The 23,572-nt window shown below is 41.0% G+C and overlaps 1 protein-coding gene across 1 annotated transcript in view; it reads right to left on the bottom strand.

Annotated features, from left to right (window-relative positions):
- The window catches only part of Magi2 (membrane associated guanylate kinase, WW and PDZ domain containing 2), a 555,913-nt gene that overhangs the window by 515,768 nt on the left and 16,573 nt on the right, over positions 1-23,572 (bottom strand). The gene's annotated exons all lie outside the window — the stretch shown is intronic.

Raw genomic sequence — 23,572 nt, 5'->3', positions numbered from 1 at the left:
GCACACGGGGGCACAGAGATGGAAAGCCGGAGTGAAGGACAAGATGGATGGACGGAGTAACAGCGTAGGACACGGGAGGCGCCTGCCTCCCTACACACAAGAACTGTGGAACTGAAGAGGGCTCAGACACAGATGCGGGCAACCTCCCTGCCCTTCCGCTAACTGCACGCAAGCAAGGCATAGCCAGGCGTGGGACCCTATGGCCGGCGTGCCGCAGCAGGCTGTTTGTATCCCTGGAAGCTCTAAAAGGTTCGCCATCGCTGGTATAGACTCGCAGCGTCAGAGAGAACATCTTGCCTCCCCTTCATCTTGGGAGCACAAAATGGAAAGACTGAAGAAAACTTTAGACTGCAATGGCCTGGAGAAGGCGCCCAAAGAATTTACATTAGCAAACTTCACAGGCATTTCTTAGCCCTATATTCCTTGCTTCCAAGGTGTCGCCTTTCCTGTGTTTGGTAGTTCTTTTGTTGGAGATGCCCTCTAAACTGGAGTTCAAAGCCACCTTTCAGAGCTCCTCATTTTTCTGGGTATCTCCCATGTACATATGAAACATAGATGCTAATAAATTTCAGTTTGTTTTTAGCTTGTTAATTAGTTCTTTGTTAGAGGTTCATACCATCTTAAAACCTATGGGGTTATTCTTCCCCTACACTCGTCTGCCCACAGCATTTGTTTTCAACTAGAGTGTAAGATACAACAACCAATGGTACAATAACCAACCACTCCTCTATTAATTTCCAGTACCCAATATTGTATACAAGCATATAATTATACTTGCGAATAAATGCATGAACAAATGGAGTTGGTGGAGATATATGTAATAACATAATCATAAAAGGTGATTGAGGATGAAACTTCTTTCTCGGCAAGTAATACAATGAATATGTGTGTGTGTTATGTACATGTAGTTGTGTATACAGGATAATGCATAGAAACTGAAACCGGGAAAGTCATTTTTCCCTTTGAAATTTAAAATTTAGAATCAATATATTCTGAGGTCAGAAAAAATGTATGCTACCTTAAAAAATCTCCTATAATCTAGCAGAATATAATCATGCACACATTTAAGAAAGTGTTGGGGATGAATTCAAAAATAAATCAGAGGGATCACAATCACTGGCCTCTTCTGTTACAGTTTCTAGATAGGACAGTTGGTTCTTCTAAACAAGGTAATGGTTTGCAATTGTTTTCAAACCATGTGGAATAACTCACAAATGTTTGTTTGACAGCTGTTTCTAATTGATAAGTATAATGCAACCTGAACAAACTACCAGGACATAATAAGGGGGACCAGAATACCCCATCCCAACTGGGGTAACAAGGAGGACTTACGGTACCACATTTTGGTCCAGTCCATGGATACAGTATTGAGTGTGATTTAACATCCTCATAACCCTCCTTAGCCAGCCAAGGCCATGTAGAAAAAAGGTTGAACTAGTTTGGCAAATGATTTTCAAAGTATTCTATAGAAGTCTTAAGTGGAGGGATCTTCATCAAATAGTCCATTCTGATCAAGAAGACTGAAAGACTGGGTTTCCTGTTGCAAGCAAAATTTAGTCATTCTTTTCTTTTTTCCTTTGATATTTGTTTATTTATACATTTAGACATAGAATCTCTTTATATAGCCCAAGCTGGCCTTGAACTCATAAACCTCCTGCCTCAGCCCTCCTGGTGGTAGGCTTACGGGCATGTGCCACTATGTCCAGCTTATACCACTTATTCTTGGTTTAGAGTTATTTTCAATCAAAATCAAAAAAATATTTAATCCGCATGTCTGGGTGGAGTGAGTAGACAGACAAGCAACATCCTTCCCCAGGCCAAGCAGGGACTCCTGAAGAGGGTGATGATTCACTCCTTGCTCCAATAAGACAGTAAGATTCCTAGTCTGATGTTGAACCAATCACTTAGTTGTCAGTTACTGCCTTTGGAGCTGTAATGGTGGATGCCTAGGGTTGCAAAATTTCAACTCCTCTTCAATATAGCCCTCAAGGAAACACCAGTGGGAAAAATTCCACACGGACTAAGGTTTGGAGAGGACCCGAAGAAATATCTGCTGAGGTCCTGAGGCAAAACTGCAGGCCCAGGACATGGGTGGGGCAATGGTTACAAGCATCTTGATGACAAGCACTACCTTGCAGGGACCTGGACTTCACCCGCCAAAGGAAGCAGACATGCCTCTTCCTTCCCTTTCCATCAGCCAGGAAGTTGCTTTCTGATGCCACTAGGGCCTTTTTACCCAAATAAGGCACAACACCAGTGCCATGCCTGTCCTTGCACATCCCCATGAGGTCCTCACCATCCAGTAGTAGAACAGCGCCTGGGTGTGTAGAAGTGCACATCAGGATGCAGGCAGGGTGTAGGCTTTCAAGCAGCAGTGGGATGGCAGAGAAGAGAGCAGCTCTTTAAGAGCAGTAGCATTTCATGTTATTATGGTTTGTGTCTGGGTGCCCTCCCCCGCAAGCCACAAGCAGTCATGGGGCGGAGTTTCACAGTTTATGATTGATTCATGGTTCAGTGCTGGAATTACGGATGTGAGTACTGCATCTGCCCTGGGGCGGGTAGTTTGCATACAGTGTAAGGGAGGAAAAGAGGCTGCTTGCCCCTGCTGCTCCCTTTTGCTCTTGTTGTTTCTCTATCTTCTGCTGCCATGAACTGTTGCCCTCTGCCATATGCCACTCTGCCTTGGAGCCAGCTGACTATAGACTGAAATTTCCACAAACTGTAAGCTAAATAAACCTTTCCCTCCTTATTTTGGGTATCAGGTATTTTGTCCCAGCAATGAGAGAAAAGTAACCAAGACACACGTATAAGTTTTTCAAGAGAAAAATCACAAACTAGTTGAAAAACTAGACATAAATATCCTTCGCCATATTTACATGATTTGGGATGTGGGAAAAAAGAAATCTTCCTCCCCCAATGCTAGTTTCATATCCAGGTCCTCAACAATAATAAACAGAAAAAAAAAGGAAATCTCTGCATCTTCACTGTTTTCTCAGATGCTAAGATGCCCTGGTTTTGAGTACTGTATCCTAAACCCTGTCAAGTAACACAGCACAAATTTCCCATTCTGTCTGGCAAAGGAAACTGATTTTTAAAATCGGTTTGACTGCAGAAATGTGCATGCAAGTGTGTGGCCAGCAACTAGCGGGCAGGAATAAGATCTGGGAGGATTCTAAGAGCAGTCAGGGATGGGGGAACAGAAGCATTTCTGGCACACAAACATGACACCTGGGGCCTGGGGATGTAGCTCTGTGGCATAGCACCTGCCTGGCATGCACAAGACCCTGCATTCAACTCCCAGTACCAAAAAAAAAAAAAAAAAAAAAAAAGATATCTGCATCCCATGGTGAGCAGAGAGTCCCCACCATGGGATCCATACACCAGCTATGGCTGCGCAGTCGAGTTAAGGGGAACTGCACAGGAAAAGCAAAACTCACCCTGGAAATGGAACGTGGATAGGAGTGACATGTGCATTCCCATCATTGTAATAATGAGTCTGACAGGTAATGATTTCCCAGGCAATTCTCTACCCCTTTTCCTGACAGCCAAAGGGACACATCTGTGGATTCTGAGCCTCGTGGTAAGCAAGGCAGAGTGCAGTACAGAGGGAGTCTGGTTCCTGAACGAGCCCTCCAGAGTGAACCACTCAGCTAGGAACACAGGCCGTAGAAAGTTGCTTGAGCAAGAAATAAACTTTTCCTGGACTGACATTTATGTACTGAACACTAAGTTTTCAAGACATCTTTGTCATAGCAACTAACATTATGTTATCTGTTCTAACAACAAAGATTCCTTGGGGGAACTGGGGCTAGTCATATAGTTAGATTTTAGGAGATAAAAAGAAAGAAAAATCAATCCATGTCAATGAATACACCAGAAAGATCTGTTTCTGAATATAACCCTGCCATGAGCTTACTGGGGCTTGAATATATCACTTAAAATCTAGATGCCTCAGTTTCCTTATTTGTTAAATGAAGTATATCACACTACTATCAAGTAGTTAATTTCTGCTTACCTTTTTCCAGATTTAAAATGCCATAGTTCTTTTATTGTAAGTTAAAAACTCAAACTTAACATCAGGCACCATTCAAGTCAACAGTTGAGAAGTGTAAGTAGAGAGAAAGAACGGGCAGTATTAATCAATAACCCATCTTGAGATGACTTGCTAAAAGCTTTGTAACAGGACACACATGAATTAGAACTCAGCCCTGTCGGGGTAAATACAAGCCCCCACCACATCCAGAAGTTCTCATGAGAACGTAAGCAGCTGGGAGCGGTGCTGCATTACTACAATGCCAGCACTCAGGAAGTTGAGGCAAGAGGATCTCAAGTGAAAGGCCGGCCTGAGGTACGTAGCAAGAATTTATCTCAAAAACAAAAGCAAATGCAAGAGTCTTTTTTAAAAATGAGTAAATGAAAACTTCTCCCTCAAATTTATCAATAAGCTGAAAACTCATCTTCCTGAAAGGCTCCACCAGGAAAAAGAGCGCTGAGGACAAGAGCAGACTGAAGCTGAATACTGCCCGGAAGAACCAAATGTCTGAAAGTACTGACTGAAATCCCACGGGGGAGTCACGTGTGAAGACCGTCCCTGGATTCAGTGATGCGCTGTGCCGTACTGGGGAGAGCAACTACACCGGCAGGAAAGAGTGAGCCAATAACCTAACGGTCATTTTCATTTCTCTTGTCCACACTAACTGAGTCCTCATCATGGACAATTTGGGGGAAGCTGGATGGAGACAACTTCTTCTGCTGCGTGGAGCCCACATCCCCTTATACAATAAATCATGCACGAGCTTTTCACTAGCAGAAGTCACCAGCACAGTTCTGTGACAGGAAGCTTATAAAACCCATGTGTGATGAGAAAAACAAAGCAAAATTGAGGGGAGTTGACTGAAGAAAGGGTGTGAGACCGGCTGATTGAGGGGTGGGCGAGACTTCTGCTCTGCCCTCAGGAAGAAGAATACGACTCCTGGTGTAAATTATGGGGTCATAAGGTCCTTAGCATCCCAAGGCAGGGCACGTGAGACCTACAGGCGAGGAAGACAGAATGCGAGGTCGATCAAATGCTGTTATAATTTTGTAATTTAGGGACCGACACAGACATAGGCTGAGGAATCCCGCTACTGAGCTGCGTCACCGAGCAGGAAGTGGCCCTTTTCCAGTCCTGCGCTGAGCTTGGCAGGTGGGAAATCACGGCGATGAAGCATCTGGCTTTGGATGTCGGCCAAACTTGGGCTCAAGTCTTGGTTCTGCCCCTAACTAGCTGCGTTAATATTTAATGTTAATGGTTTAGATGTTTAATGGTAAGTTACTTCACCACTCAATTTCTTTATCTATAAAGTGGAGATAATGAGACGGATCACAATTTAAATGAGACTTCAAGCTCAGACTGGGGTATCCAGCCTGCGCCTAAGCTGAGGCTGCTACCAGGCTCTCTCTACATTTGCAAGAGTCCAGTGAAATAGTGGAGTAGTTACTCAGGAGACAATTTTTGTGTAAGACAAAGGAGTCTCCAGCAAAATGACTGAGAGAGGGACTACTGTGAGGAGATAATAGTCTCAAAGTCAGGGAAAAGGAAAGGTTTGTGTATGACCTGGTGTCTGCCATCCAAATCTCCCATGGGTTAGCCCACCAGACACATTTCTGCAACTTAGGGAGGGAGCAGGCTATGTCTACAACCTGAAAGGATGCCTTCAGCCCTGCTGGACTCTGACGCATGGCTCACCTTTGACATACCTACCACTGTGGTGCTCATTCTAAGGAGAATTACTCAAATGTAAGAGAGGATCTTTCTCTTCCCTTTAGACACTGACCACTGGACTTGGGTATCTGAAGGTCCAGTGCAATGGTGGTTGTATCCAAAGAGAACTGCAGTGCCAATTGACCTCATGTAGATTACCACCCTACCATCACTTGGATCCAGAAAATAGTGAGTCTGGGAAATATACATCAGAGACTAAGATATTAGAGATTCTCCCTTTACCTTCTTCTTTTGACTATCTTAGAGATACCCGGGATTCATACACGTAGTAGCTCCACTATTAAATCATGTCTGAATGCAGCAAACTGTACAATCTTGGTCACGCTACCTAGTTGTTAGTCAGTTAGCAAAATGGGAATAGCGTAACCAAGAGATCACATACGCAAAACAGTATTTCAACAACTGCATATAATGAGTATTCGGCAAGGTTTGTTTCCTCATCTTCAAGCAACTGAGGAACTCTGTGAAATGAACATCTCAGAACTGACAGCGAAGGAACGTCGGTGAGCTAAGAAAAGTAGAAAAGACTATGTATTCACATTAGGAGTTCTAGCTAAGAGCTTTTCCCCCACCCCTTCCAAGAATTTATCAGACTCTTTCAAACAACCACATCCGACAACCACAATGAACATTTTATATGCGAGGAAGTAAAGGCTCAAGGTTTTCAAAGAGGTAAACTCTAGTCAGGCAATACGGCAGACTGAGCCAGTGCAGACGATCCCCTACACTCACCTGTCCTGCCCTGCTTCTGTTTCTTTCACTGTGATAAAATAGACATAATATAAAATTTAACAATATGATCATTTCAAGTACACAGTGTAGTGACATTAAGGACACTCCCACTGCTGTGCAGGTATCACCTCCTCCTATCTCCAGAGATGTTTTCTTCTTCCAAACTGGAACACCATGCCCCACAAGTCACAGTGCCTCCCTCCTCTCTTCCCATCAGCCTCTGCAGTAACCATTCTACTCTCCATGTGCACGTGGTTGACGATTCCAGTGCACGATATAAGAAGTCTCGTACAGTGTTTGTCTTCAATGCTTATCCACAGTGCAGCACATGGCAGAATCTCCTTCCTTCTCGAGGCAGAACAATATTCCATTGCACGTATGCATCACATCTGATTAATCTCTACATCCATCATAGACACTGGGTTGCGTCCCACGTTTGCTACTTGTGAATAATGTGGCTATGACACGGGTATACATATATTTCTTTAAGCACCTGATTCTTTTGGATATATACCAAGAAATGTAGTTGCTAGATTGTATGGTAGGTCTAATTTTAACTTTTTGAAGAGATACCATACTGTTTCCCATAGCAGCAGTACCATTTCATATTGCTACTAGAAGTGAGTAAGAATCCAATTTCTCTATATTCTCACCAGCACTGAACTGTTTTCTGCTCTTGTTTCTGTTTGGATAATGGCCATCCTAATGGGTGTTCTAGCTAAGAGCTCTGACCAGTGCCTAATGAGGAAGGATGGAAGATACAAAGCAGTCACGGAGCACCTACCGCTCTGTTATTTGCAATTGCTTGCTATATTTAAGTTAACTTAGTCATCTAATTGCAATGCATTTACAAATGTGGTTCATTTCTTCCTACCTAGGATTTAATTGTCTGTAGATTTCCAGTTAATGGTATCAATTTCAGTTATTATTTTAAAGCATCTGTTATTTTTGGATAATGTTTATAAACAGGATTGAACAACTTCATAAAACCCAACTGAGTTTTCAGGGGGTCAGCTCAGTCAGTGGACATAACTCTGATTTCATTGTTATTTCCTGGTATCACGTATCTTTCTCTATATTTAGTCTGGATTTTATTTGTAGGTGGTAAATGCTTGGCAGTCACATGAAAGAACCTTCTCCAATCTCAAAATCTAAGGATATGGTAAATTCAAGGCTATTTTTGTAACAAATATGATGCTACCTCTTACAGAGTCAAAGGTCCAGAATTTGCAAATCTTATTGGTCTATAAAGATCAGAAGTTGCATGGAAAATAGATGTTCATTATATTGGTTCAGATGAGCCAGAGAATATAACAAAACCCTCTCTGATAATGGCATGTTCCAGGGTTCTAGCATTTATAGGTTGTGTGTGACTCTGGTCAAGGAATCTCTGTATAACTTTTTTTAAAAATGTAAATGAGGAAATATAATGCTTTTTATGAAATAATGCGATAAAGCACTGCTGAGAAACATCTAATATTAGAGGTCTCTCAGAATTGATGCTTACTTACCCATGTAACAATTTTGTAATTTTTTTTTGAGACAGGATCTTGCTATGTAATCCAGGGTGGCTCTGAACTCACTATGTAGCCCAGCCTGGCCTTGAACTCAGTGATCCTCCTGTCTCAGCCTTCCAAGTGCTGGGACTACAGGACTATGCCCCTACACTCCCCACCACTAAACAGTTTACCATGAGTGCCATGTTTGTTTACATACTGACTATCCCAAGTGTTTGATTCTTGTATTGAATAAATTTGATAAACCTGTCATTTTTATATTTCCTGTTATACTACCTTATAATTAATGAAAAATATGCAATTTTGGTCATCTTGTATTTAAATAATTGGACTGGCATGTGGTTAATACTGGTCATCATCTCCCTACCTCTCACTTTAATTACCGTCTTTGCTACGTGACAACATCATCAAGGAACATTCTATCTCAATTATATTTCCTCCTTTTTAATTTTCTTTGGCACAGAAAAACTGAATGTTTACCTTCAAAGTATGGATTGGTGTGTGTGTGTGTGGGTCCCCCAAGGAGTGAATTTAATTAACAACTTCAAAACCCCTTGAGTGATGGCGATGCGTAGTTGTCACAAGTTGGTGTACGTGCATGTGCGAGTGCATGTGTGTGCCTGCGTGTACAGCTCAGCGGGAGGTACAGGCAGGTGGCAGATGGGCCGATGGGAGCTAGAATCGGGGCCGCGCTCTGAGGAGGAAGGTGCTCAGTCAGCCTGGGACATCGCCTGCCTCCTCTAGAAATGCCCTTCGCTTGTTGTCACGGGTGATAGGGCCACAGCAGCTCACTCCCACCTTCAGGTGTGCTGGCTGCGAATGCACGAGGCTTTTGAACAGCCACGTTTCCAAGCCAAAACTGATGGGGAGTATTTGCCGTCATGACAAAGCATTTTCCACTTGTCACAGCATTCTTTCAAGTGGCAAGTTTTTCCCAGGACACACGCAATGTGATTTGAGCTAGAAGCAGCTGGTTAAAAAGACAGGAACTCCAGCACTGAAAACACCCCAGAATTCACCTGAAGCAATAACCTCGCTCAATACCAAAGTGGCTACAGGGACAAGTGACTAGCCTGATGTCGGGAGCTGAGGAAGCAGCAAGTCCAGGTCTCATCCAGGACGCCACACCAGAGATTTCTTAAAGCAGATTTCCATGTGATTTACACTGAAAGGAACTGATACTGTTCCCCCACGACTCCTAAACTGCCACACATATTCCTTCATAATCTTGTAGTTGTCCCAAAGGGTTCTGAAATAGACCTCTACAAACTCACCAAGCAAATCCCATCATCGTCAGAAACAAGATGCTCCACACTTACAACACCGTTTCTTCTCCAAACATTTGCTGTAAGCTCACGAAATCCCCCAGAAGGAGGTTATTTTTCCATCTCATACACAGGGTGAACCAGCATAGAGCTGTTAAGCAGCTTGTCCAGAATGCATACAGTTGACAAGAGCATACAGCTGACAAGTGATAAGTTTGAGGTTTGGATACAGCTGAACTGACTCCTTGTGGTAGGAGTTCTGCCCAGAGGAACAGTGGCACAAGACAGCAGGTGAGATCTAAATTTCCCTCTTCGTGTGCCACTTACAAAACCAGGGTGAGGGGAATGTATATTAGATTCTCTGCAGTTGCATCGTTCTTCAAGAGATATGGCCTTCCTGGATTACTTTAAGTACAGGTCTTTAATATGGAAAGAGCAATCCAGTCTAAGTAAAACTGAGCAGTTACTTCAAGTCAGGTAAAACAAACAGGCTATTATTTCATAAATGACATTTTAATTACCACCAGGAGGCCATTAAAACACATCCTGGCAGTTTGCTTGGTTCCTTTTGGAAAGATAATATTGACAAACTGCTACGAAGCTGCAGTTGGGAAAACAGTGTAAATTGAGATCAGTCATAAAACACACATTCACTGTGTGCCCTAAAGCCAAGATGAACAATTCGAAGAGAGAAGACAAAGTTGAAATTATATGTTCCTTTCTCAGAGAGGCAGGAGACAGAGAGCACTTTTGCAGGAAGACCGTTGTATCCGTAAATTTATGGTTTCTGTGAATTACTTGATGTGTTTAGCATAGTAATTTGAGGCTGTTGGAGCCCAAGCCAGAGAGAGGTGGGTGCTCTGGAATGCCCATCCTGCGCTTCTCCTCCTTAGCACACTGTCTTTGTGGTGTGCCCTGGTCCAGAGGGATCCCCAGAGCAGCTGAGCTTTGGGGTGGCTATGGTCTCCTCCAGCAGAACTGGCCCAGCTCCAGAAGTTTGGGTCACTACAAATTCCATAGTGTCTTCCCTTGGGGATTGCAGGACATTAGGAAAGTTGTTCTGTATCTAGCTTTCATCTAAAAATCAAAGTTTCTATTGCTCATGATGGTTGGTTTCCTTATCACTTAAGCCAGGGCAAACGCTTTTTATCAGTCACGTGCTCATTGCTCTGCAAACCACAGGAAACATCAAACCACTTTATCTTCATCTTGTTCCTGTAGGAAATGTTTCATAAAAGCTGTGGTGGCTGATTCCATCCTAGGTTAACCATGTAAAATAAAGAAAATCGAGCTATCCTTCATGGGGAATGCAATTTATTTTTCTTTTCCCAGAGTAGTTACAAAGGTGGGGATGTCAGTGGGATCATGGTATTGTTTGCATGTCTCAGGGAAAAATGAATATAAAAGGTATTTAGATATATCCTAGATGAATAGCAGGTTCTGCCTTTTCTTCATGAGACCCACCTCTCCCTGATTTTCTTCTTTATATTCATTAATTTGTTTCTTTAATAAATATTATTAGGGAGTATTATATGTACATAGGTTCATCGAATCTCCAACTAGATTATGGTCTAGCAAAGAAATAAACTGTATGTATAAATAAATAGAATTTCAAGAGAGAAGAAATGGAAAGAGAAAATGCTTCTACTTCATGAAGTCATGTTGAGTATGCTGGTCTGTTTCCTCTCCTTCCTGAAACAGACCTCATTTAAAAAGTATAAAAAGGATTTAGAAAGGTTTTAACTGATGGGAACAAAAAGAACAAAAATGTGTGAAGAGATATTACAATTCTGGAAGGTGAAATGGATGGAGTGATGACTCATGTCACCTCACCTAGTACAGGTACAATACACTGTGTCCAAGCAGAAGGACTGTGTGTGGTGGTGCGGCCCCTCTACGCCACAGAATTCCAGAGATGTAGACTCAGAAGACACTGTGTACACGGGGTTGGGGGGCTCCACAAAGCCGGCAGCAGAGCCTCCAGCCAAGGAACCAAATAAACAGGCCTCCCTGGTGAGGGTCAGCAAGGCAACGCAGGAGGTGGAACCAGGCTAAACTTCTTTTAAGTGAATCATTTTGGACTTGAAAAATTAAAGCTGGCTCCCCGCTTGCTTTCCCTAAAATGAGACCATTACTGTGTGCTCAGAGGTCAGAGTTGACTTCTCTGTTGCTTCCTTCCTAAATGTAAACAGGCTGTGAAGAATGAGCCTTCTCCTCAGAAAAAGCTTGAAACATAAAAGGGAACGAGCTAGAGCAAAACATAAGAATCAGTCTGGAAAATGGAGTAAGAGCGAGGTGTTTATAAATGTGTGTGTGTGTGTGTGTGTGTGTGTGTGTGTGTGTGTGTGTATGTGCTTGAAGATATTTAATTGAAGACTTGGGTGATAAAACAAGGAAATTCCTCATATTAGCGACTGAAGGAACTAAGGTAGAAGAAGTAGGTGCACAGATAGATGACATGGAGGATTGATCCAGTCAGATCTTCTCTGCCTAACTGAGATTATAGGCAAGACAGTGTACATAGGGAAGAAATTGCAAAGAAATAGTAAAAAGTGGTACTTTCAACTATAAAGGCTCCTGGGGAAAAGGAAGCAGCAGGGCAGAGAGAAAACCTAAAGTAGGAAAAACCTAAAAGTAGGAGAAAATGTTTGCTGATTATGCGTCTGTCCAAGAGGTTGATAATAAGGAATGTGAAAAACAACCGAACTTAAAAATGGGTAGTATAACTAAATACTAAATAATATGTATATATAACTAGACATTCGTGAAGCAGATATACAAATGGCCAACAGGCATTTGAAAGAATGTCAAACCACTAATTGTCAGGGAGATGCAAATCAAAACTACAATGAGATGTTGCCTTACCTCAGTTCTGTATCTTTTCTAATGTTTTTATTATTTTTTAATTCTCTGTAAAATAAAAAAAAAAATTTAAAAAAACAACCCAAATGACTACTGCCAAAAGACTAAACATGAATCCTAGCCAGGATGTGGAGAAAAGAGAAACGTATACACTGTTGCTGGGGATGTAAATTAATTAGCACAATCATTGTGGAAAACAGTATGTAGTTTTCTCAAAACATTGCTACTATATGATCCAGCAATCCTACTATTAGCTATATAGCCAGAAAAAAGTTACCAAAGGAAATAAAATCAGTATTTGGAAGAGACATATGTCTTCTCATGTTCAGTGAAAAAGTATTCCCAAGAGCTAAAAATGGAACCAACAGAAGTGTCCAGCAATTGGTGACTAGATAAAGAAACTGTACTTCACACCCGCAGAGGAGTACTAGTTAGCCATAACAGGTAAAATACCGTCATTTGTGATAATGTGGATGGAACTCATTATGCTAAATGAAACAATCAAGGCATGGAAAAACAAGTGCTACATGATCTATTTCACATGTGGAATCCAAAAATGTGGATCTCACAGAAGCTAAGGCTGGTGGACCGCAGAGTCTGGGAAGAAACAAGGGGAAGGGGAAGGTTGATCGATGGGTGCTGAGTTACTGTCAGATAACATCAAGAAGCTCTGGTGTGTCCTCAGGGTCAGGGAACTATAGACAGTGATAAAGCTCTATATATTTCAAAGAGCTAGAAGGAAAGATGTTGCATGTTTTCATCATAAGTGGTTAAGGTTTGAGTAGATATGTTTCATGTGACTGAAACACTACACAATGTATATGCATATCAAAATATCACAGGTTGTCTTATAAACAGACACAATTTTTATGATTATCAGCTAAAATGTAATTTTAAATTTGAATAAAAGGAAAAAAAGGTATTTTCCAGAGATAAAAAGCACTTGCTCACAGGGAAAAAGTCTACTGTAGACCTGATATGTCTTAATTTCCCATTGCTGGGACAACACACCCAACACCCAGGGTTAAAGGAGGGAAGGTTTAGTTTGGCTTACAGTTTGTAGAGGTTTCAGTCCATAGTTGCCTGGCTCCAAGGCAGGGCAAGCTGGGAGAGAAAACAGTCCATGGCATGGCAGGCTGGAAGCATTGTGCACGTAAGGCCGGAGAGATATATATCCATCTATGTCTATGTCTATGTCTATGTCTATCTCTGTCTCATCTCTATGTCTATATCTATGTCCATCTCATCTATATGTCTGTATCTATGTCTATGGCTATCTCATCTCTATGTCTATGTCTATGTCCATGTCTATCTCTATCTCTATCTCTACCTCTATATTGGGGCCATGCCCACTAAGCCACCTCTCCTCCCCTCAAGCTTCACCTCCCAACATCACAGTCAGCTATAAACCCATCAATGGACTAATCCAGTGTTACACAACCATAATCTAGTCACACCCTAAAGCCCTATCTATGAACGCACGGCTTTAGAGGACATCTTGATAGAAGCCATAAAGTGGTGTAAAGACATCTTTAAAGTTCTATAGGTACACCTACTGATGTGGGATTGCAGAGCACCAGACCAACAGGCAGCACATTTTTTCCGTAAAGGAAAGAGTAAATATTTTAGCTCTGTAAGCTATACTGTCTTGGTCACAACTATTCATTCCTTCTGCTGCGGCACAGAACAGCCGTGGATGATGTGTGAATGGATAGCAGTGTTCCCATGCAGCTCTATGTAGGAGACCTGCAGTGGGCTGGGTATGGCCCATGGGCAACAGTTTGCTCACCCTGACAGAAAGAAAAGCTCAGAGAACCATCAGCCCTGATGGAACTGGAAGACAGATGGCTCTGGAAAGATGGTGTTCGTATGATAGACAGTGGCCTACTCACCAGAAAAATTAAAGATCCAACAAACACAGGGATTGAAGAAAAGAGTGTTTAGCATAGACAAGCCCTTGAAACACAAACAGGAAAGGAAATATGACCATATGACATTATTTGTCTAAGCAATGAAGGATGAATACTTGTATAATTTTCAGGAAATGGAACTCAGGTCCATAACTCAGAGCCCCAAGCAGTCAGACACACAGGGAACTGAAATGACTTCAGGTCAGAGAGCACAGCTGCACACATGGTCAGAGGCAGACCAGAAGCCACGGTGTGCCTTGCTAACAATTTTCTATTTTTCTACTCCTTTAGCAGTTAGAAGCCACAGACAGCTCTAAACCTAGAGGTACCCAGACCTGAGTTTCGCTGCCGGCTCACAAGGCTATTGGCTGTAGTAGCCCAGAGGTAGAGGAGAATGAAGGAAGATCTCTATTGAGACACAGAACTGGGAAACGGTGGGACACGGCTGGGTTATGAACTTTAGAACCTGAATAGCCTGATAACTAAAAATGACACATCAACATTGTGCACCCTATGGCTCCTCTATGCTTTATTTTGCAGGTGACCCATTCTTGTTCATCTTCCAGATGGGTGGAGAAGGCAGAGATGTTGCTTGAGGCTCTGCGTCTCTGAATGATAAATGGAAGCAAATGGCAGTGGTGCTGGAGTGGGAGAAGCATTTTTCACATATTGGCATTTGAAAAATTCAAGTTTTTATTATAGAGTCCCCAAATGTACATACCTCCATTAGACTAAAAGTTGTCCATAGTTGGGAGACTTGTTGTACTTGGTTATGATAGCTTTAGAGCAGGGACTGCAAAACTTTTAGACAGCAAGTGCCCAAACTGTAACCCAAAACCCACTTCTTTATTACCAAGTCCCAGCACTGACATTAAATCAGAATATCCAAAGCTCAGCTGCTGTGGGGATGCTGGGGTGGCGTGGCTCTCCTGACAACAGAGAGGGGTCCGCGCGCCCCACAGCACACATGCCATAGGTTCGTCACCACTGCTTTAGAAGAAATGTGTTAAAGCTATGTCTCTGAATTTTTTAGTCTTGGTCAACTGCTCTTATTAAAGATATAAATTCTCAATTTTAACTCCCCAAGATCTTATCACATTCAAGGGTTTGGGGTGAGTGGGTATTTAGAAAATGCATTTTTACCATGTTCTAAATGTTTATTAGCTCCTGGCTTAAACTACTGCCGAGGAGAGTGCATACTGGGTCAACAACCCAACTTTTTCTCTACATCTATCCCAATCCCAGTTCAATTTCCCCTCAGCGCTCATCAGAACTCTGGACTCTGCCATTAACTTGCAGGCTGAACTGTAGCTCAGGCACAAGCTTATCTTTTTTTTTTTTTTGATAATGTCCTGGATTCCACAATTTAATTCTTACTCTCTGCTACTCTGTGCTATTTAATTTGGCTACAGTCTTTGGACAGTATTTTGCATAATGTTCCTCTACCAATTTGGTACCACGCTGTCGGAGTCAGAGTAAAAACAAATTACCTTAACGTGGAACTATATATAACCTGTGGAAAGGCAAATATTTAATTGTGCCTGAATTTAAAGTAGTATTTGATTTTAGTGTAAAATTAGGTTCAAGAAATTGTACTGTTTTCTGAAATTATCTTTCCTTTCAAACTATCGATGCTGAGATTTCTGTTTACTCTCTCATCTAACAAGTTTAATTACTGCTTTTAAAACAGCAAAGCGGCAGTGTTTTTCATTCTGTCGCCAATGTGACTAAAGGATTAGTAGCAGCGATCTGAGTATGGACGGTGTGTTTGACCTAGAATATTGTATAAAAGTTCATTTTATTATTTTATTTTATTTTGGTACCGGGAATTGAACTTAGGACCTTGTACTTGCCAAGCAAGGCAGTATGCTGCTGAGCTATATCCCGCGCTCTAAAAGTTTTTTGAGAAAAGGTCTCATTTTTTTTTTTTTCCTATACCAGGAATTGAACTCATGACCTTGTGCTTGCCAGGCAGGCGCTTTGCCGCTGAGCTAAATCCCCAGCCTCACTGGTCCCTAAAAGTGCATTTTATGTGTGTGCTTTTTCTCAAAAGAAAGCTATGTACTGTGTTCAGGAATATCTTAGCTTCACTGTTAGTTAGCATGAGAATTATTTTCATTTTGTTTACTGTTTAGCACCAAAATTCACTAGGAAATAAGAAACACAAGGGTCTGTGGTGAGTCACAGCCTGCGGATAGACTCGGGCAGCAAGAATCTTGGGAAAAAGAGGACTCCTCCGATGGGGTGAGTATGCTGGCAGGCTTCCAAGAGGAGAGCAGAGACACTAAGATGTTCTCAGTGGGGTGAGAGGGCAGAGTTTGCCTTTAGTCCTCTTCTAATACAGAGGAAGTGAACTTTTGTAGTTTATCTCTTTTTTGGTGCGCTATGCATTGAGAATTAAAAAGATGCATAAATGAGGATCAAAAGTAAGAAGTTTCCCCAGGGGCTGGGGATTTAGCTCAGCAGCAAAGCGCCTGCCTGGCAAGGTCGTGAGTTCGGTTCCTGGAAAAAAAAAAAAAAAAAAAGGTTTCCCCAGAAGGATACAAATTCCATAAGGATAAGAACTTTGTCTTTTTCACTATTGAAACTCAGTTCTTAGATCAAAATGACACTCAAAAAGGAAATGCATTAAGATGGAAGGAGAGAATAAAGGAAGAAGGAAGGAAGGAAAGAATAAAAAAAAAAGAAAGGAAGCTCGCAAACAAAGGAGGGAGAGAGGTTCTACTATCAGAGAATCCAGGTATTTGAGAGAGGAATTGCCTCGGCCATGAAGCACAGGCCTCTTTTATTCAGGTTGGCTGTCAGCTCAGTGGTGGATGCTGGGGATAGAGGGGAGGAATTTTAGTCCTCAGTCCCCAGGAGCCTCTACTTCTGAGGGGAAAAGAGGCAAAGTACTTGTGGCGTGGGCTCTTTCAGTGAGGTGGGCCTAAATACTGAAAGAATGGAGCAACAGAAGCTTGGAGAGTTAGAAATGGGCAAAACTGGGAATGAAATCCCAGTCTTCCAACACTGAGTCCTACATTCTTTACAGGGAAGCTCTGTTCGTTAGGTTCACTTTGGCAGGAAGGCTCTTGGTGTTAGGAATTTTCACTCTCACGTGCTTTACATTTTAAATCAGTGTGACAGGTGATATCTGACAAGCATGCCTTTTAGAGAGTTAGTTACATATTGGGATGGCCTAGTGAGGGTGATAATGAACCGGTGTCCTTCCTTCCATGACCGTTACCCAGATGTCACCAAGGAGCTCTGACGCTGACCCAGTGTCCTGTGGCGCATGGCTCCAGGCTAATGTAACACAATAGTACCAGGGATGGCTCTAACACCTAACAAGGGAATTAGGGTGGAGTGTAAGGTGGGAACCAGGAAATCACACAGAGCCACTTTTAATTACCAGTATGTTAGACGTGTGCAAATATATTTCCTCTCTGTGGGAGGCAGGTGGAGAACTGCCATATTGGAAAAATGCCTATTTTAGGATGCAATAAAGGTTAGAGGAAAAACTACCTTAAGGGAGAATTTTCCCTAAATTACTGCTAGAGAGAATGTTACCCAGACAGACGTATCTGAAAGACTAGAGAGGAAAGAAAGAAAGTTTCTCTTTAAATAGTTTTATAAGATCCAAAAAATTTATTCAATAGCAATGAATAATTCCTGGGCATACTCTAGTATGAGAAACACATTATTTAGCTATTTTTGTTTGGTATTATGACATGAACTCAGGCTATTTGAAAATGAAACACTTCTGTAACAATGCCTTACATAAAAATGTAAATTAAGCTTGTATCTCAGAAGTGTCATGAATACTTTTAGATTTGGTTTCCAGGGCCACTGAGTCAGGGCTACCTTGAAGTGCTGTCATAGGCACCATGTGGCTAAGAAAGTTCATATTCAGAAAGCCAAAAATTTCCAGTTCTCTTAACTCACAGGATGTCAATGAAAGCACTAAGCCAATGAAACAAAAAATAGAGAAGTAAAAGGAAAGACCAGGATCATCCACATGTTCTTAAATGGTGTAAATATTGGCAGACTCCTGAGATACACCAACAGTCTCATAGCCCTCTCCTCTATCTAATCATGAATATACTTGACCTGGGATAAATGGCCTCTTCATCGTTAAATGGACATATATTGCAGTGGATATTTGAGAACAAAATTGTGAAAATATCAGACTATTTTTGTTCTGCTTGACTATATAAGAAACCTTCACAAGGTTTCTTCTAGAACTTTGACTGTAGTATTTCTAGAATCCTTGTGATATTTGAGACTTTCTCCCCCTTACAGAGTCGTTCATCTGGTAAAAATTGTATATGTCTGTTAAATAATAAAAAAGATATGTGACATTCTTCATTTTATAATCACTATATTGTGACATTACTACAATGTAAAAACAGTATATCCTAAAAACTGTTTTTAAATATTGAATTAGTGTGGACTTAACTGCCTCCCTGGAATTGTCTTCAAAGAAGGATGGTTCAGTCTTATCTAAATCTGCTCATGGATGAAATTAAGCTTAATGTAAGATATATTTATCGAATGCCTTTTATGGGTAAGGTATAACAAGCCCTAGAGTTATCATGACAGATGGAATAAATGGGGTAGTGTAGGCCATGGAAATAAGGAGCAGAAGTAAGAGGTGATGAGTGTAATGAGAGGCACTAGGAATAGGTAGCTCTGAGAGGACATTGGGTGGATGAGGAAAGGAATTAGTGCAGGAGAGGAAGGTGCCGAAGGGGAGGCACAGAGGAATGCAAATGGAAGGAATGCTGAGTTACAAGAGGACCTGACCAATTCAGGGAAATGCAGTACATTAAATGCAGGATCTGAAGAGAAAGAGGTAGAGAAGAGGAGACGGCACCACATAGGCAGTGGGATAAACTTTATTAAGGGATTTGAGCTTTATTCTTTTGTTTGCTTGTTTGGTTTTTTGCTTTTTTCTGGTACCAGGAATTGAACTCAGGACATTGCGCTTACCAGGCAGGCGCTGTGCTGCTGAGCTAAATCTCCAGCCCCTGAGCTTTATTCTTAAGGCTTGGTGGAGCCTTGAAAGATTTTTAAGCGAGGTTGTGAATTGCTTGGATTAATACTACAGAGAGATCCACCGGGGTCACCTTGGGAGTAGATCAGGGAAACCAGGTAGGAGGTGTTGCTTTTGATTTGGACAAAGGGAATCAAAGTGCCAGAGCTGTCAGGTGAGTGTGTGGTGATTTCAAGCAATGGAGAAATAAGATCAAAGTCGATAAGCTCGATTCGGGCTCAGGAAACTACGTATGATTCTTGGAGACAGGTCAGTATCCCAGGAGTCAGGAAGGAGATAATGAACTAGCTTCAAGTGTTTTCAAGCGAATGATTCAGGGAGAAGTTAGAAACTCAGGGTATTCATGGATTTGGGTCTGAAAGATCTGGGCCTAAAATATAGACTGCGTATAGTTATCCATACAACTTGCACATGGCGATTTTAAAGGTAGACACAAACCCTGAAGCATCAGTTTGTGTGCACTTCTAAAATCTAGCCTTATATTTGACAAACACTAAAATCTATGAGTAAAAATCAAAATCAAAATCAGTGTTTGGAACTGATGGAGTCATATGGCATCCACATGACTATCTTTTTATATTATATACAAACTCCAACCTCCTACCATCTCCTTATTCATTTCTACTTTTGTAAACTTCACAAGCACATTTTCCCTTCATTAAATTATTTCCTTAACATATATTGCATAAAAATGTGTTAAGAAGGTTGACCTCATATTAACTGTTCTTATTATAAGACCAATACTAATTTTAAAAAGCCATTCATGGTTTAGCCTGTGATGTGTACCACATTTGCTTTCCACAGCTTCCCTATGGTCATGTTTTAGAACCTCCCTAATACACTAGCATGATTACTGCTCCATCCTTCATCCTACTCTGGCATCTTTGTGACAAGTATCTAGGTGCAGAGGCTAAGAAGAACCAGAACCAATAAGGTCTGAATGTCAGACTTTGATAAAGCCAGAAATACTGGCTTGCTAACATTTGCACTGCTATCAAAACAATGCAATGATCTCTCCCATTCTGCTTTTCCAGGCACAAGAATGCTCATCTATAACGTCAGCGGTAGTCATTTGGGACTTCACACTTGCACGTGTCCCCATGGCCACCAAGTATTTCCTCTTTCCAGGTGTCAGGTTCTCCCTTCATTTGCTATCTCGACTCCTTCCTCAGGGTAGTCCTGGGGAGTGACACAGGCTAGCAGGCTATCCCTGTCTATTGGGAGTGTAAGCCCACGCTGTTTGCGGCTCCTGTCAGGGGATGCCACAGGCCACCTTGTCTCCGAGTCCCTGATTTCCAGAGAAATTCTTTCATTTGAGCTCCGCACCTACATGGAATGCACAGTTCCCCACAAAACTTGAGGGCTGAATCAGACCCATTTAAGCAGAGTGCTTACATGCCCAACATACCAACCTCTCCCAACAGTGTCCTGCAGTTGATCACGTAAAATATTGTTCTTGGATTTTTCTTAGAAAAGGAAAGAAAATGGGATAGCTTTTTGTAAATATCTCAGCAACTCCTTCAAGAAATGTTACTCTTTTAATTTTTCAAATTTACCCTGATTTAAAAAAAGCTCCAGACATGGGGCTGGGGATATAGCTCAAGGAGCACAAGTGCTTGCCTGGCAATGTAAGATCCTGAGTTTGATTCCTGGTACCAATAACTAAATTAATTAATTAGTTAATTTACCCAGATAAATACATGGATAATTAAACATAGTTTTAACCTGTATCCCGCCTCTGAAACTCTACTACAATGGTAATAAGGGATGTTTTTAAACAAATGAACAAAAACTTAAAGAAAAACAAGAGAGAAGAAAGTAGCAGTCAAAGATGACAACAGAATTTCAGAACAAAGAATATAAATGGAGGACAGCTAAGTAAATTGGCCAAAAATAAGAAGCAGAACACCAGAGCTGGCACAGAATTATCAAAAAAAAAAAAAAAATTCAAATACACATATTGTATCTATGAGATAAAACCACAATGCTACACAAAAGAACAACCAATAGATTGAAGAAAGGGGATCAATGGCTTACACAGACTATTTTATGTATTTATTAGGAAATAGTGCCATTAGCATTGTTTTTGCCATTAGCATTACATAAAACTATTGGTACACAGTGAAACTTTGTAGTACATCATTAGAAAATTAAACAAATTTTAAGCAGGCAATTATTAATTTATGGAATGAAAGTATATGTGAAATCATAATATTCCATTTGTTGCAAGAATGAATAATATTTACATAATCAAATAAGCCATGAATGTATTGAACACAAATTGTGATTATTCATGAGCAGAGCTGTGTGAGTATATAAACATAGGGCTTACCATTAGAGTAGGAATTAGATTCGGAATCAAAGTGTAATTGATAGATCAATAAACAGTAGGATGAAGCTATTTTTAAAAATGTAATCACATGTCAGAATGAATTGCTAAAGAATTTGAAATGACTGCCTTCAAGGCTACTGTGGGTTGGTGGCAGGTATAACAGGACACTCTTGTTATTAAATATAAATCTTTTTGTGCTACTTGACTTTTAAAAAATATGTTTATATATTACTTTGTCAAGATAAAATGTAAAATCTATCTGGCAATATTTTATAGAAAGATGAAAGTCTAATTCTTGGATCTGATTCATACTTCAAGTAAAGTCCTCTCATATTTTAAAGTAAAGTAAATATGTACTTCAATAAACTGTAAATATCCCTTTTAATCTCCCAAGCATTTGAAAACACGGGTGATCTGACAATCATCCTTAGTATTTTTTCATTCACAAGAATATTCTTAAGACTTCTTTCTACCATGCGCCTTCTGAGAACCAGCACACTCTATGCTTTATCTGAAAGGCCTTAGATTTTTAAAATTGTGCCTATATCATCTCAGAAAAATTGAATTGTTTACTTGAGAGATTGCAAACATTCTGTTTTCTTTCAGTATTTAGGAGCACATTCAAACCCTTGATTTCTATAGAATGGCAGAGCAGTTTGGAACTTTGTAAATTTTCAGTGGTTGAATGTTTTGAGCATGGCAAAAAGCATTGCTTTCCTCTCCCAAAGTAAAGTCCAAATCTACACTTCACAATGTAACTTTTAAGACATGCAGAATTAACAGACTGTGACATAGTTACAGTAAGGGGGTGGATTAATACTGCGTCTGCAGAAGGCATGAAGCAGGGATGATCTGTTGATCACTGGACTGGTTGCCTTCCACACATGTTGAGAATGATGCATAGGCTACAGCAGCGTTTCTTTTTAAATGATGAGGCAACAAGAGTCCTACTCCTCCAAGCCGCTGAGACTAGCTTCAGAAGCCTGAGATCAGCCCCTTGATTCAGAGCTGTTCGTACATGGTTGTCCTGCCCAATTGCTTTAAGGATTTCAGAAGCTAACTCCACTAACTGCTGCTGTCACTCTCTCCTCTTCATGTATCCTGATTTCGAGATTAAATGCCTCGCCTTCCTTCTGGAAGATTTCTTGTCTTGGGTATTTTGAAACCAAGGCTTTGTGAACATTTGATTTGTTCTTCACACTGAAAGTGGGGTGGGAATGCTATGCTGTTTTTATCGAAGGGTGTTTTTTAAAAATCTGAAAGCATTTTCCCAAGGATAATACAAAGGGAAAGGGTGAGACACACGGACAGAGTGAAATGCACAAGATGAACCCCATTAGCACAGAGCCACGTATGCAGCCACAGGCAGCAGAGAAAAACACTTCCCACCCACAGAACTTTTCATGCCTGATAGGAGCATCTAAATGGGAAAAGCTTTCCCTCAAATATATTATTAGAAATAAGCCTGCATTTTGGTTAGGAACACTATCGTAAAAAGGAAATTATCATACAGATTTTTCAGATTTCATTCATTCTTTGCTTTCAGCTTTGGAAAAGATGTTACAGTTAACTGATTACACAAGAACTGCGACCATGAGGAAAGTGAGGGTGCCTTTCCAGCAACATGATCAAAGCCTCAGCTCCCTGGCTTTGAAAAACCAGCTCCATGCACGGAGAGCAATCTCAGGCGTTGGCTGCTAGGTGTAGGAAATCACTCTGCGAGGCATCAAAGACCTCCTGCATTTTCTCCAATTAAACTGACAGAAACACTGAGAAGTTTCAAGAAAACTGATAATGAAAACGACTATCTCTTTTGTAAAATGTTAGCTGAATCTGGCTGAAAGGTAAGGGAAATATTAATTATCCTTTGCATAATTAATTTAAATGTTTTCTAAAGGGCCAAGTAATGAGAGGAGACATCCCAATACTGGATCCTTTTAACTTAATGCCTTCGTTGCCTTCTGCCTCCATTAGATGACTAATTTCCTGGGAAATTTATTTAGGTTTGTGACCTTGATGTCATTTACAATGAGACCTGTATGAAAGCCATGTCGTAGGGAGAGTGACCTTAAAACAGACTAAAAATTTCAAAGGCAGAGTTTTCTTGATTTAAGCCTCTATTGCAGAGGACGTTTCCATTCTCATAAAGGTATAA

The sequence above is a fragment of the Chinchilla lanigera genome, unplaced genomic scaffold (genome assembly GCF_000276665.1).
Source record: "Chinchilla lanigera isolate Chin_1 unplaced genomic scaffold, ChiLan1.0 scaffold00009, whole genome shotgun sequence".
Classification (NCBI taxonomy): Eukaryota; Metazoa; Chordata; class Mammalia; order Rodentia; family Chinchillidae; genus Chinchilla; species Chinchilla lanigera.
Note: the sequence above shows the minus strand (reverse complement) of the source record. Positions and strands in the feature narration are given on the sequence as shown.